General features: G+C 36.8%; 1 protein-coding gene across 1 annotated transcript in view; it reads right to left on the bottom strand.

The window, feature by feature from the left end:
* Window positions 1–3,089, bottom strand: part of syt7b (synaptotagmin VIIb) — a 67,690-nt gene extending 64,601 nt beyond the window's left edge. Inside the window, exon 1 of the mRNA XM_015049961.1 lies at window positions 2,990–3,089. The gene's annotated coding sequence lies outside the window, so the exon portion shown is untranslated. The remainder of the gene's footprint in view (window positions 1–2,989) is intronic.
* Window positions 3,090–15,856: the final 12,767 nt, after the last annotated feature.

The raw sequence follows: 15,856 nt of genomic DNA, 5'->3' as shown, positions 1-15,856 counted from the left end.
CAGAAATAGTTTTAACTAACGACAGTTAATTAAATGATAACAGGCAGAAATCTAATGAACTCTAAATGCTCACATACCAGAACACAGTTGCTATTTTAACATAGTTGCACTGTGATTCCTGTCTGCATATCTTATTTGTAATAAACCATATTTACCATTACATGTACAATTAAAATCATATTTAACGCAAATTAAAATGTGCTTTCCAATGAGGTCTCCTTTCAAAACAATGATAAATATGGTTAATTTTCCAAATGCTGTTTTCGCCATTAACTCATAAATCTGATGCTGTTAAATCACTCTAGCTGTTACATGCGTTTAATTTCTGTTCATTTTTCTCCATAAGCGTTTGTTAGCATAACAATGCCGCGCCCCGTCATAGCATGACATAAGAGAGGGGTGATACTGTAGAAAGGAATCATCCTGACATGTTCATGGAGTTTAAGTGACAAAGAGATAAATCCACTACAGGCTCTTCAAGAAAAACGATGGTAAGACAAGAACAAAGACAGAGACACTGATACCTTGAAAATGCAAGAAAAAGAAAACAAATCAATTTGTCAGGTGTGAACAATAGTGACTGCTCTGTCTTTTAAAGAGATGTATATCATCTGAACAGCCTAGTTAGTGTACAGCTTTTGCATGTTTTATGAACAAGCTGTGCAGCAGTGATACTAAGACAAGCAGAGAAAAGAGAGCTGAACAGCAAGGAGGACCGGCAGACCGAATTTAGGAAATGACAGCAACAGATATCAAAACTTATAGGACAAATTACAGCTCCTTCAGTGGCCAGTAGTGCAGATATATCTCCATTAACATATGATTCATTAGCATAGTGACGTGGGCTGGAGGCAAACAACCATGATGCGCAAGCTCTGAGCATACAGAGGCATGTTTATGAAGGACGTTGGCGTTTTCTGTCATGGGAAACATACAGCCGCAGTCTTCTTCTGGAAAGCAAAGCACAAATCAGCGACAACAACAGAGTCTGCATTCAATTCAAGGTCACACTGGTGTCAACAGAGAAGCCTGACTTTCTACACATCCTCACAGCAAATTGTTCATAATCCCTCTGGAAACATAGCAGCATAAACATGGTTAGTGAGGGATGATATTTCCATGCCGCAGTTCAGGATTTTACATTTCCCCCTTCTGGCAGTGGAAGAGATTACACAAATCTTTCAAGAATATACAGTGATGCTAAAGAATCAAACATCTTTTCTTGAAAGAATCCTTTCTTGTATTTGTAGATGTTTCACAGTACCCCAGGCTAGCTGGAGTATCACTGTATTTCACCATGTGAAACAACTAAAACTAGAAGTTTTCTGCAGCTTTTGTTACACTTTCTTTCTTTTTTTTTCATATTTTTTTAACACCGCCTCAACTGAAAGATGTTTGGGTCTTTGCACAGCACTTCATGTGCAGCAATGAGAAGAAATCTCACTGCAGATCCACTAAGAGTGAACGTTGTTTTGCTCTGTCTCTCAAATGAGGTTCAGATGTATCATTACAGCGCCTATGAAAAGTTCTCACCCTCTTGGATGTGTTGCCCTTTTCATTGCTGTTACAAATCAATTTGAAAATTTTACAAGAAAAATATTGCATAAATATTCACCCATTTTAAGCACATTTCAAATTCAGCAACAAATTCTGTACAGGACTCAAGTCTGAGCTTTGACTGGGCCATTCCAAAACCTCCACCTTCCCGCCTTCGAATCATTCCTGTGTAGCTTTACTTACATGATTGGTGTCATTGTCTTGCTGAAAAATATTCTTAAAAGCCATAGTTCTCTTGTAGAGGGAAACAAATTGTCCTCCAGGATTTCCCTTCAAGCCATTTATTTCATCTTCTGTCTTTACAAGCTTCATTGGACGAAGTAACCACCATGCTTCACAGTGGAAATGGTTTGTTTTGTGCTGCTATGCAGTGGTTAGTGTCAGCCACACGTAGCATCTCGCCTGAAAAAGCTCCATGTTGGTCTCATCAGACCAAATCATTTTTTCCCCTTGACCATAGAGTCTCCCGCCTGGCTTTTGACAAACTCCAGTCAAGCTTGATGCAAATCTTCTTCAACAGTGGCTTTGTAATTGTCAATCTGGTTGAAGTTATTCTGAGATAACAGAGGCTGTGTTGTAAGGAGTATCAGACTTGTGGCAGGATACCTGTAGCATTTTCAGTGTGTGCGGTTACCATGGCTTCATGGAGGATGTTTTATTGAAAAACGTGCTGCAATGCAAACAAATGTCCTAAAGATGGTGAACTTAAAGAGTGATTTGGAAAGAATCGATTCAAAATGCGGTGAGGTTTGGGTTGAAATCGTTTTGCATGGTACAGAATGACCTGCCTGAGTCAGCTGTTATGAGAAAACGTGATGTACATAGAAGACTTTATTCTGCTGCACTAGCAGGCTAAACCAGTTGCTTCCTCTGGAGAAACTGAGTTTTTGGTTCAGTACAAGTTTATCTGTTTACAAAGATCTCCTTCTAGTAGTTTAGTGAGTGTCCTTGCTCCTATTTTTTTAATAGTAATGTTAAATTTATGGTTTGGTGAAAAAATGCGGGCAAAGGAAAAACTACTCCAACACATGCACCCCAAAAGTGCCGTGTCCGCATTATTTTAGCTATGGTACTTTCTGCTTGAGACCGAATCCCATACAGCAGTAAGCCAAAGCTGAAAGCAATATGTGTCTGAAAAACAACTCTAATAGACCCTTAGTATTCACGGGACTAGGAATTGTCTATCTAAACAGTTGAAGTACCAAAAATACCTTACAGTGCATTACACACAGTGGAAAAAGTATTAGCACTTCTGAAAATGCTTATATTTACAGAACCACTTATTTTCTGCTTTGGCCTGTTTGTCATAAGACCATCTAAATGCTTTCTACTGCCTGTAAGATACTGACTACATGTGATCAATCTGATCAAACTGAGAAACAATTGTCATTAGCAACAAATGCACGCTAAAATGTTAGGCACCGCAACTTACCAGTTTACGTTGACACCAGGTGCAGATCCCACATAAAGCTACGAGCCAAACGGCACATACTACGACTGCAACAGAGAGCAGGAGTACACTGAGTGACACTGAGCCTAAGAGGGAGAGACAAAGACCGAGAAGACAAAGACAGATATAGAGGAAGGTATTAGTGCATTCCATACAACACTCCAGATCTTTAAAGTGCTCACATATGAACATTCGGATGTTAGCGAAAGCCATATTCGCGGGATATTCAGGATCAATGGCTTCTCTCCTTCCTTCTCCATTCATCCTTGTCAACTGGCATCTTTCATCAGTAAGAGAGAGAAAAGTAAGAGCAGTGCGGGGGAAAAGACATAAAGGCAATGAAACAGCTTCTTACTCATGTTCCCTGCATGTATCAACGAGGGATGCGCACGTCAGGGTGAAAAAAAAAAAAAAATATCACGAGGCCAGAAGCCATGCAATTACCAACCTCCGTTCTCTCTCCTCTATCTCCAAAATCCCTTACAAACTTTGTTCCTGTCTTGACAGATGATTTATTTTCCAGAGGGCTCTATTTTCAATTTCTATATCTTTCAATTACTGCCTCCCAAGCATGACATTCATTCAGTTATTTGCTAAGTAATTCAGAATGCACAGGCAGGAAAGCAAAACAACGCTGACAATGAGCTAATAACCATCACATTCTTTTCTCTCCAGCACAGTCTATAATTATTTCGAGATATTCTCAACCTGAAAATAAATGCATTTCTTCTTCACCTCTAAATATTAGCTTTATGGATTTTTTTTATTTTTAAATTGAGATTTATGGATTTTATTTGTGCTGCATTTTATAATTGTGTATTGACCGGTGTTGGGAAATATTCACCTGTTCTGTATTTTGATGTAGTTTTTTGTTGTTGTTGTTGTTGTGTTTTGTTCAAAATGTATTGATGTTGGTTTCTGCCCCCCAAAAATCATTTGTTCCTAGTTTGAATTTTACGTTGCCTGCACTGAGTCAATCAATGTCCTCCACTTGCAGAGATGGTGAAATGTAACTTTATACATACTGGTTGAAAAATTATGTAGTATCATGTTTAAACTAAGCAAGACGGATTGAAAATAAGAAAAAAAAAACACCTAGCATTCAGAATCTGACAGAAGGTTTGTGAAGGGCAGGCTCTCAAGTTCATCTCTCAAAAAGTCAAATATAAAATCCATACCGCAGCCAGTACTGGGGTTTGGCCTTGTCAGTTTGTTCACCAACCATACCCGCTTCGTTTGCATAATCAGATCTAACCTCTGTGAGAAGAATTTTAAAAAAGTGCAGTTCTCACAAAAGTAGATATAAATGTAAATATCCAAGTCCATTATGCAGATCACACATCCAAATAGCCGGTACAGATGGAGGTCACATCTTATGGTTTTGGATTTGCCCAGAAGCATATCAGCACAGAGTTCAAATCAACCTGCTTTGGAGCTGCTCTGCTGGTGAAATGCAACCCTGCTCTGAAAATCTTGTAAGTCATGTGTTTTATGTAGTTTGTTTTTTTTTCTTACTTTGTTTGCCCTGCACAAAGTGGAGGAAACACATGGGCTGGAGAGTAAATATCCATCAACAACATTTTAACAACTTGCATTCATTCATGAATTGTCTTGTGTCTGTGAATTTGTCCAAATATTTTTTTTATTGTTTTGCAAGACACCTGTCTTTGCAAAACAATAATACAGGATTTACATATATAATATATGTTTGGCTTGTTTACTCATTCACTTATCTTTTTATTACATTCATTACCTCTCCAGTCATTTTACATCCTGTCCCACACTTATCTATTTTGTCATTCCCAATCCCAACTGTCCAGTTCTCTTAACCTATTCCCTTTTTTTCACTCTCCATTCACTCATTAACCTCTCCAGTTTATGAAGCTGTCCAGTTTTGGTATGGACTGCTTAGCTTGCTCTGTTTGACTTGGCTTTCCAGCTATTTTCCCTGTCAGATCATCTGCCCTGTTTTGATTCCCAGCCCAGTTTTGGACTTTTTCTCTTGGCTGGTCCCCTTTGCTCTGTTGGCTTGTGATTTCAGTCAGGCTGCAGCCAACCCAAACCATCCACCACTTCAATGCTTTTCACAGTTTCATTGTTTCCTTTGTTCCTGGAAAGCTTCCAGTAATCATGAACTAACAAACCTTTCAAATTCATCACACTCAGATTTTTATTGTGGTTTGAGGAAAAGTTTTGACTGAAAGCATGTGCTTTTCAGCAACATGAGGTGACTTATCAATCTTCTTCTGTTTCATTTTTACAGTTTTTAGTTCCCTTCATTGTTCCTACTTATGTAATTAATGCCATTGACATGCTTTCTGTTGTTCTTTTCATTTTCTACATATTTAGTCTTTGGGTCCATTTTTATAGAGCTGATTTATTTGTCCTCTCTCATCTGTATGTTTTCAACAGTTTTACTTGTAGCCCAGGAAAGAAATCACAGTTATTCTCAAATTGATGAGAACAACTGTGAGGTGTGGTGCAGCTCCCGCCGCTGTATTACACCGGCCTTGTATGTTCTGTAAGGACTTTATCACCTGAGAACAAGACAAACTAAAACCTTCACCAAGAAAAAAAACAAAAAAAACACTTCCCACAAAACCTTAGTAATGCTCATTGTCTTCAGAATTAACATTTTTAAAAGCTTTTTGACTAAAGTGTGCATATCCAACTTTTTTTATACTCCAGAAAATCTGCAGTGATGCAATCTGTGATCAGGTCTGTTGAGATATATCTTGCAATAAATAAGTAAGTAAAGTGTTAATGATTTTCTGCTCTGGGATCATAGCAAACATAGACCCAAGATAATTGGTAGTCCATATTGAACAGAAAGGTTTCATAGAAAAAGTTGTTTCTAGTGGACACCTGTTGTTTTGGCAAGGAAACAACAAGTGTCACCAAATATATTAGTCAAAGAGACCCTAAATTCACGTCCCTTTAATCATTTAGAAACATTAATAAAGCTGTATATTGCATTGATAAAATTACACCATAAGCAGCCTCAGTGCAAGTGCACAGAAAGTCAAAACTAGGAGCCATTTTCTTCAATGAAGGACACTTTCACTCACTTTAAGAGCTAAACACAACACAACAGATACTAAATGAAAATGCATATTTTGGGTTTTCATTAGCTGTGAGTTGTAATTATTAAAAATAAGCAGAAATAAACACTTGAAATCTGTTATGCTTTGTAAAGCCATAAAAGTTACATCCAAAACATGAGGGTCTTTTGATTAAAGCCATTTATGGCTCAATAAAATCAGTAAAAAAATAAAAAATAAGTATTTGATAAGGTCTGAAAAAATTCTGAGAAAAGACTAAGTTTGAATATTGAACAGCAAGGAAAAATAAAGTTACAACAAAATGGAAAATGCGTTGTAATAATTCAAAACAATAAAAAATTAAATATGTTGTTTGGAAAGAGAGTTTGATGAAGTTATCTGTCCTAAATGGAAAACCCAAATTAATGTTATATCTTTAATTACCGTAACTCTGCAAACACGCTGGAAAATAACAATAGTAATGTGATGGAAAGTTTTAAAACTCAATAAAGTCAGTTCACTTTTGCTACCCCCATTACTTAAAATAACAGCTTTGTACTATTCTTAATATTCTGCTTCAAATGAGAAAATTGATACAACTTCTAACAGAGAGAACTGAAAAGTTAATACATGTGTTTTCAGAATGACTGTGCTTACTTTAAGTTTACCATTTATTTAGATGCCGGTAAGTTTCAGTATTTGTTTATGTGTAAAAACACTATGTTGTCTTTAAACAGTCCGCGCTGCACCGATGTAATCTCAGGTCACGGCAGGTTAAATAAATGTGAATTATTTCCATTTAAAAGACCTGCTGTGCTGTTTAGTTTCACACTGTGAACCTCCTGTGGCTCCCACTGTAAACAGATACTCTTTAACAACAGCTCAAGCATTCTTGCTCTTTTCTTCTCTCACTATTATAAATATTGGAGCGACTGCAAATGTAGCCTGCGATCATTTATAGCATAGAAGCAGTGTAATGCACAGTTTTGTTAATGTTAAGTTATTGGCAGAAGTGCACTGCTTCTCTGTCAAATGCTTCGTTTGCCTCCCATCTTTGTACTGAAAGAGTTTCCGTCAAAATAATTTTCACTCATGGTAATAAAACAAATTGTTGGAGTTGCTTACATGAAAAATGGCCTTAATAAACCTGCTGATGCCCCCCCCCACCACCACCACCCCACACACCCAGCAACTCATTACAAGTCGGCTCCTGCTCTGCGTTACCTTTGATGAATCTACACATATTGTTGTTCGTTGGATTTCTTACAGATGCATGATCTAGAAAATGTTCTTGGAATAGTATTTACAAAACAGACAGATGACAACTGAGTATTCAGGAGCAGTCAAAAACTGTATACATCCATCAGTAATGCAGACTGACATTAATGTGTTCAAGCTGGATGCTACCCACCCGGGTAAGAGCTTAATGCAAATATGTTTTTAGACTTTTTTTCAGGACTCTTGTATAAAAAAATAAATAAATAAATAAATAAGGCGGTCAATATTTAAAAACAAAAAGAAGAATCTGACAGTTGCGTGACCATTTTGAGCATGATATGTTAACTGAAACAAAAAAATCTGTATTTTCTCTTCTTTCTTATGCACTTCTTGTTACTGTGCACTATTTTATTTTATATTTGTATCATGTTCGAATAAAATTTCATTTCATTTCATTTCATTTCATCAGCCACTGGCAGCAGTAGATAATGTAGATGTTTCAATTACATGGAGCATGATGACTATCTAAACAGATCAGAAGCTGAATCACAATCAACCGGATATTACAGAACTGCAAAAAGATATACAGCAGAAAGAACTAATTGATGGAGCTTTACCAGCAGACAAGAACACAATCTTTACTGAAGAAAACACATATTGAATCAGTAGCAGGACCTGTCACTGGAAAGCAAGTGAATCCATATAATGTTAAAAGTGATGGCGGTATCAGTCGTGATTGGATAACTTGGAACCTGTTAGTGTAATGAGTTATTTTGGTGTATTGATTGTTTCACTCCAGTTTGATTATCATTGTGTTCCTTAGTTTCTTATTTTGATTACATCATATTTGCTTTAGTTCACTCCTTTCTCAGTGATGCTAGATTATTCTGTTTATTTATTCCCTGTCTTGTTATGAGTTACTCTGAGATTAATTTTCCTAGATCCCCTGTTGGGTCCTCTCTCTCGCCCCCTGTGTCATTCTCTCTCTCTCTTTCTTTCCAGCCTGTCGTTTGCTCTCTACCCTCACACCTACAATATGTTAGTAAATCAGCTCAGTCTATTGTTCCAGCTTTCACATATTTATTCACCTGCCTCTCATCCCTCCTGTTAAACCTCATTATACCTCGTTATATCTTGTTCCCCGGTCATTCTCCTTGGGTGTTTTTTTGTTCCTGATGATTTTTTTTTGGTTCTCCTCTGGCTCCCTGTGCTCCCTTGGTTTTTTGCAAGGCTTTTGTCCTTATTTTTCTATCAGGATGAATAATGGAAAGAGAAGAAACTGAATGGAAACACAGAAGATCTAAAAAAAAACCCTAAAGCTAAGGACTAATACAACATCAACTTAAATTCTTTCATATTTGAATAAACTAAGAAATAAAAGGCACAGAATCAGACTCAAGTTCTCCAAATTTTTCCTCTGCACTTCTATTTTGAGAAACTTCTGATTGCAGTAGAGACCAATGTGGACGAACAACTGCATCTCCATATCACAGGACAGTATTCCATAAATTATTGTGTCAAATTCCCACTGGCCAGTCCAAGTACGATCAACAGTTCTTGTCCTACGTGCTCATTGTTTTCATTTTACTACACATGCCAAAAAAAATATGCACGTTCTGAATACTCGGAGCATGCTACAGAGCACCGTAGACGAGTTTGCAATTCTGCAAAGTTAGAGCAGGCTCCCACTCAAGCACTCCCCCAGACTGTCTGTCCTAATTCAGTCCACACCATCTTCTCTTGGGGGCACCGGTATCTCTCTGTCAAATATGCCCCCTTTTTTTTCCTGTATTTTCTTCCCCTCCACCTGCTGTGCTTATCTGTTTGTGTTTTATTCACTCAGCCCTAGGTGCTAGCTCCTGGCACGACGCAGAGAATAAGCACCATTAGTCACTGGGGACCTCCTGAGGAGCATCTCTTGTTGTAGGTCAGCACAACACGGAGAGGGCCAACGCAGAGGGAGGTGACCCCTGACTGTTACGACAGACAAGGTGCCAGAAGAGTGTCGACTAGTGGGAGGAAGCTGAGCAGCCAATTATACAGAAGAAAACCACAGAGCAAAGCATGCCTCACTTTAAATATTGTGACAGTATCAAAGATCAGGATTGCATCACCTGCATCTGGCTTTTGGACAGCTTGAAGCTCAGAATGAGATGTTAAAAATAAAACGGTGGGTGAGATCTGAGATAATTAGACAGCCTTTGAAATCCCAAAGGTGGCCCAGCTGACATTCTCATTAGTTTCATTCAATTACAACAATGTTTTAACTGAATACTAAAATACCCATTATTTGTGTGGTTATTTATATAAGTGTTGCACTTGAGATTCATACATAACTTCAGATTTTTTTTATTCTTTTTATTTTTTTATGCAACAGATTTAAATGTGGCAATAGAAAACGCAACACTGCATTATTATCAGCTAATGTAGACGTTCACATTCAAGCTAATAGACAAATGTCTGAATAATCAAATCTTGGTGGTTCTCCAAAGTGCAAAACATAGCCAACAACAGAGCATCTGCTTAATTATCTCCACATGGCATTTTGTCTTGTTTATTTACCTCATTATTGGTAGAAAGAGGCTCCAAATTTGTCAGCACAAAACCCCTGAAACAATGGACTGTAGACAGCAAAGACAGTTTACGCCATAAAAGTGAAATTACAGGCTGTTTGCTTGTTTAGGAAAGTGAAGTTGCTTTTAACAACCGTTGATAGTTGAAGGGGGATTGCAATGGGGTCATTTGTTGTTGAGGGTTGAGCACATCAATCTGTTTTAGTTTGTGAGGTTAAAACCCAAACTGGAGTCAAATCTCCACATGAACCATGAAATAAAAGTGTATTAGTAGAATTGCTTCTTTCTTTATTTAAACTTTGGTTCTGGCATGTTGCTGTGGTTTATTTGGTACTTCAGTATCCGGTCATGTTCAGTCAAACTATACTTTTCTTATTCTGCTGTTTCCCTTGTGTTCAATTTTCATTACTTCTACTTTTATTAGATTATCTTGGCTATGTTCAGTCATTGCTTTCGTGTTCCCAGATTGCTGTGTTTCCAAGTTCTTGTTAATTTATCTTTGTTCCCACAATTGCACGCCAGTAATCACCCTCCTCTATAAGCTGTCCTATTTTATTTGTATTTTTTTATTTAATTTATTGTCAGTTCTCTACTCAATTTGGGGTTTCCTCTTTGTTTTATGTATCTGAAAGACTGCTCTTGAGTTTTTATTATATAAATACCCAGGTCTCTGAAAGCATTCCAACATTTACTGTCTGTGTACATGAGTATTAATAGTTGGTAAATATAAAATATATCTGGAAGCGAATGTAGCTTGCAAATAAGAAGGATTGGCATTCAAACAAATGAGAAAACCTTCGAATATTTGGTACCAATTGCATAAAGAATTCATTTGAATGTTGAGATTGAAGATAAATTGGATTCAGAGTGGGATAATTTATAGGAAACTCTCTAAGATTTGAATAGCTGAGTTACTCTGTGGAACGTACAACCAAATATCTTACTTTTGTGATGCAAATGGTTTATTTTTTTTTTTTATATTTACTTGCATTTTTTGTCACATTCAATCTTATGACATTATCAGACACATTTCTTGAGAGATGTGCTCTCTCCCTGTCTTGAATTTGCTCTGTGCTGAAGAGGTTTTGTTAGACAATCTTCATCACCCTTGATTAGTCTTCCTTTTGAATTTTCAGAAGTAAATTTTATAAATGGTGCCCTGGGCTGTTACTCGTTTCAGTTTTGTGATCTGCAACTCGCACAGTAGATATCTTTAATTTGTTTAGTCTAGTAAAATAATAATTTATTATGTCAAAAACTTTCAACAATCTGCCACTGAAGAAGCACTGTTGAGGCTTACCATTTCATTTTGGATAAATATAGTTTCATTTATACCATAATAACCTCCATCCTTAACATTAAAAAAATACATATGTTTTTTATAAAGTATATTATTATTTCTGACAGGCTTACATAACCATCTATATGTTAACTTTGTGAGTTTATGATGGTATTTAAAAAGTCTTATACTGTTAAAGTTGCAAGAAAACATTGTAAGAGGAATTAGATTTTGAATGGAGCTGTGAAAAGCAACCAAGATCCACCCAATATAAATGGTAGCAAGAGCCATTTGAAATAAGTCCATGTGACAAACCCCTCTAGCATTCATAGTAATGACGGGCGCAAAGGAATGAAGTCAGAAGATGTTATTGTCAGCGAAGTTATTATGCATGGTTATGCCAAAAAATGTCAATTTATATTCTAAATATAGTGACTTTGAAAAGTGTACACACCCATTTTAATGCCAAGTTTTTGTGATGAAAAACAAATAAATCGACTCAAAAATATGGCATAATTTCTCTACAATTCAAATCAATTCAGCATGAAATAAGAAGAAAAAATGCATCCATATGCTAATATACTAAGCACATTTTAAAATCATTCTTTGTATTTGGTCCTATTGAGCTTACACCAGCTATCATTTGTAAAGAATCTAATGAATCAAACACAACATTTCTGACATTCAGAACTTGCTTCAGTGTGTTGTCTGCGTGTATCCAGGTACTCAGGCTTCCTCCCACACACACAACACCTGTGATGATGGATTAATAGTTAAAGACATACATCCCAGACAGATTTCAAAGAATTAAAGGATCTCATTGTTTATAAGGGTGTCAGTCATGAGAAAGCTGCAACAATGAACAGCATTACTCACAGTATGTTTAATTTTGCCAGTCGGTTTCAGCTTCACCTTTTCAGACGCGTACTTGAGAGCAGAAGATGAAGAGAGAGTTTCTTCATCAGTATCATAGCATGTTCCCTCTGTGACATGACCTTGTGAGGTGAAAATTAAAGTTTCAGATTGGGCCAGCCAGAGTTTAGAGCTAAATCTGCTAGAAAACGTGACAACAAGAGGTGTCTTCACACATGCCTGCAAAAGGTTGGAGAAATTTTGCAAGGTGGAGTGAATTCTTATCAATATGGGTTGCTGATAAATTCCTAACTTTTAATTAAGACCGAACTCTGAAACTTAATTTAAAAATTGTGCAGCAAGTGTTAATTTTGCGGATATACAACTGGGATATTCCAAATTGATGTTTTTTTCTTGTTGCTATTTCTGGAATTTTTTTTTTTTTTTTGAATTGTTAAATTAAACAGGGTGTGTTATTTGTAAATATAACATTAATGGGGGTGGGGTTAAAAATAATTTATCATGACACTTATTACCTCGCAGAAACATTTGACATGAGTGTGTAGACATTTTAAAGGCACTATAAAATGGAAATTGTTTTCTGAACATGACTATGCCTTTAGTATATTTCTGAAGTTCCTCTGAAGTAACAACACAATTAAAACGACTTGCTGATGTTTGAATGTTTGGAAAGTCAGTTTTGTATATCAGGAGCAAAGACATAACACTACATCATTTTACAATGTTTTATACACAAAATCTAGCAAATCTAAAAAGACTTCATTGTAAATTAAACAACTGGTAAAGTCTAAAGCTAAGAAAAAAAGGTCATTTTTACCATTGTCATATTTTGCGTTTTTTTCCAACATTTACATAGTTTTCTGTCACAGAATATTCTCATTCCACCTGCTTTTTATCCACCTCTTTTTCAGCAAACCACAATCCCCTGATGCATATCATCTGACTTCATTACCTCCATGCCAATCTATTGTTGTGACACTGTGTCTCTGCTACTCATTCAGCTGAAACGTCAAAACCATTTGCTCTGTTGCCCATTTCGTACGTAAGCTGAGCTCTTGGGGGAAGTGGTCGTTCCCATCTCCCCCTCGTCCCCCAGTTTTCGCAATTCCATTCACAAATAACATGCATGTCAAACAAAGAGATTTGGAAGCAATGCTATGTGAGGATGAAAACTTTAAAAACAATGCCTTATGTGTTTTCCTCTTGGAGACTAAAAATACACTGCGTCACTCCACTGCACAAGTGAAGTGTGGCAAACAAGCTGCTGTTTGCTGTCTCAAAGGGTTGTAATACCAAAGACCCATGACTGACTCATAACCTAATAAACTTGACTGGTAGGTGTGTTTATTCAGTCAAACTATCTTGTGCAGGCAGATTGTGCTGTCAGAGTGTTTCTCTGCCGGAGCGGTGATGTGTTGTCCATAATGAGGAGGATTTAGAAGTTTGCTCTGTGCAATAAGACGGGGTATGGGTGAACGGACACAACTGAAGAGTCGTTATGACTCACCCGGAGGTGCTGAAGAAAGGAAAAGAATTACAGGTCCTGGAGTGAGGTTAAAACTCTTAAAACGGTAGGGCATTATGAAGAAAGCATGTCTGACTAAGAACTGGGGATGAAAATAAGCGTAATAAGTAAGGTACAATTAAAATCTGCGAGAGCTTGACAATTGACTTGCACCATAAAACACAAATTATTATACTTAATATTGTGGTTATATATTTTTTCTACAAATGTACCGTAGCATTGTCCATTAGCTTATTACTCTTAGTAAAGTGCTTTTGATTAATTATGGGGGCTGTTCTCTGAGAATTTCAAATTGCACCCTATTTTATAGCATGTGGTTCTAGTTGCTCTTTTAGTGAGCCGACTCTTATTCAATATGAGAGATTATACCTCATGACCAAATTAAAATGGTCATGCATAACCTCCTGTCGGACGATATTATTAGCTGAAGACACGATACCACTTCTTTTGACAACTGACTATTAGTAGATTATAGAAAATTGCTTTAAGGGTGCCTTCAGGAGGGGGCGTGCTTCGTTCAGAGCCACACACCTCGAAATTATACCCATCTTGGTGGTGCTGGTTGCTACCAGGAGGAGATTTTTTCAGGATAGACAGTGTCTATCTGCAAAAGAAAAGCCTGAGCTCTTGTAGTGACAGAGTAGGAAAACAAGATACTAGGGTTCCACCATGCGCAGACAACAACCACTTCATATTCTCTGTCACGTGACTATGAAAAAGCATTTATTCTGTCATTCAATTTCAAATTATTTGGATTAGTAAACAGATTAGTAAATTGACTGAATGCATAAAACATAATTCTCCTGTTACCAATAGTTCAAAACTATAAAAATTATAGCCATAACGCCAATCAACCTAACAACACATTCACAAAGTGAGACGCTTATCGGAAAGCAACCTGGGGTTACGTGTCTTACCCAGAGGTCCATGGTCATGTGATTGAGGGAAGCTGGATTCAAATTTAGAAATTTAGAAATTTTAAAGAAAAACGGAATGATTGGTATTTTTGTTTTGTTGAATATTTTTTATTTTATTTTCCAGCCATGTTTCAACTACGTATATCTTTTTTCATGAAACAATTCTAATACATTGTTTCATCATTTAGATTTTCTATCACAACCTGATACCAGGGGATTCCAGCAATCTGAGACAGCATTAAGCAAAAGGAAGTATGTCAAGAACTAGTGAGAATGGGCCTTTAAGTTTTTTTCTTCTTCCATGCCTGTGATTTATTGAATTACAGCTGTCATGTGGTATTAATAGTGCAATATATCTAATTTAGAAAAGAACAAACATGAAATAATTTACTCATCCATCTGTTATTGAGATATTGTACATGTATTTCAGAAGTAGGAAAACAATACAATAAATTGCAAATTTAGTAAATCCTGCACAAGCTAAGTATCAAAGATAGATTACCCAACGTGATATAACATATCCGATGTCGGTCCTTAGGACATTCATTACAATATGCATGCAGCTTTTCTCTGCTCGAATTATCAAGGAAAAACCTTTTAGCAAAGTCTCAAATGTAATTTGAACATGAACAGCTCTTCCCTCAAGCCAAAAAGAGAGAAAAAAAATGTACATAATCATGCAAATGTAGGTTTGGAATGGGCTGCGTTTATAATAATGATTAACCTTTTGGATTTTTTATGTGAAGAATCACAAAATTATGTCAAGTGTTTATCAGAAAATTCACCTAGTTCTGCATTTATTTTTTATATTGTTCTCCGTAGCAATGCCAAACTAAAAGGATAGAGGCAAGAATCCTGCCTCGCTTTTAATTTTCACCACAATTTTCCACAAAACATGTAAACTTGTTGTCCCTCCTGCTTTGTAATTAAATGGGACTTGAAATTCTGTTTTTCACACATCGTTTCACAAAACCGTGGTTGAATCGGTACCAAGCTGGCTGCACCCAGCCAAAAGTAGATGTCGTTGAAAAGGTTAGTGAATCTCTGCTGTTTGTTCATGTTGGCAGGATGTGCTGCAGTCTCTGTTTGCGTTAATACAATTCCCCGTTGTGCTACTGCATGAAGAAATCACTACCTTCAGCACTTTCGGCTCAATTAAAGCAGGCTTGTAAGCTGGCATGTAGCGGCCTACTTGGTCAGTCTGAGTTCGAGCTCATCATTTGTGATGAAGGAATCAGCCCCCTGAGTACGACCCTCAGACGGTGAGCTCCTGCTGAAAACTTCTTACAGTGTCTTTGGAAACAATAATCTAGCGATTTTTCTTCTTTGCGGTCCAGAGTAATTGATTAAGCTAACCCACTAGTTCCTCAGTAAAAAAATAAATAAATAAAAAAGAGAAAAATCCAGGAAAATTCAATTTGAA

Source organism: Poecilia latipinna, unplaced genomic scaffold, assembly GCF_001443285.1.
Source record: "Poecilia latipinna isolate Pla-1442-1.1 unplaced genomic scaffold, P_latipinna-1.0 Scaffold968, whole genome shotgun sequence".
NCBI classification, from domain to species: domain Eukaryota; kingdom Metazoa; phylum Chordata; class Actinopteri; order Cyprinodontiformes; family Poeciliidae; genus Poecilia; species Poecilia latipinna.
Note: the sequence above shows the minus strand (reverse complement) of the source record. Positions and strands in the feature narration are given on the sequence as shown.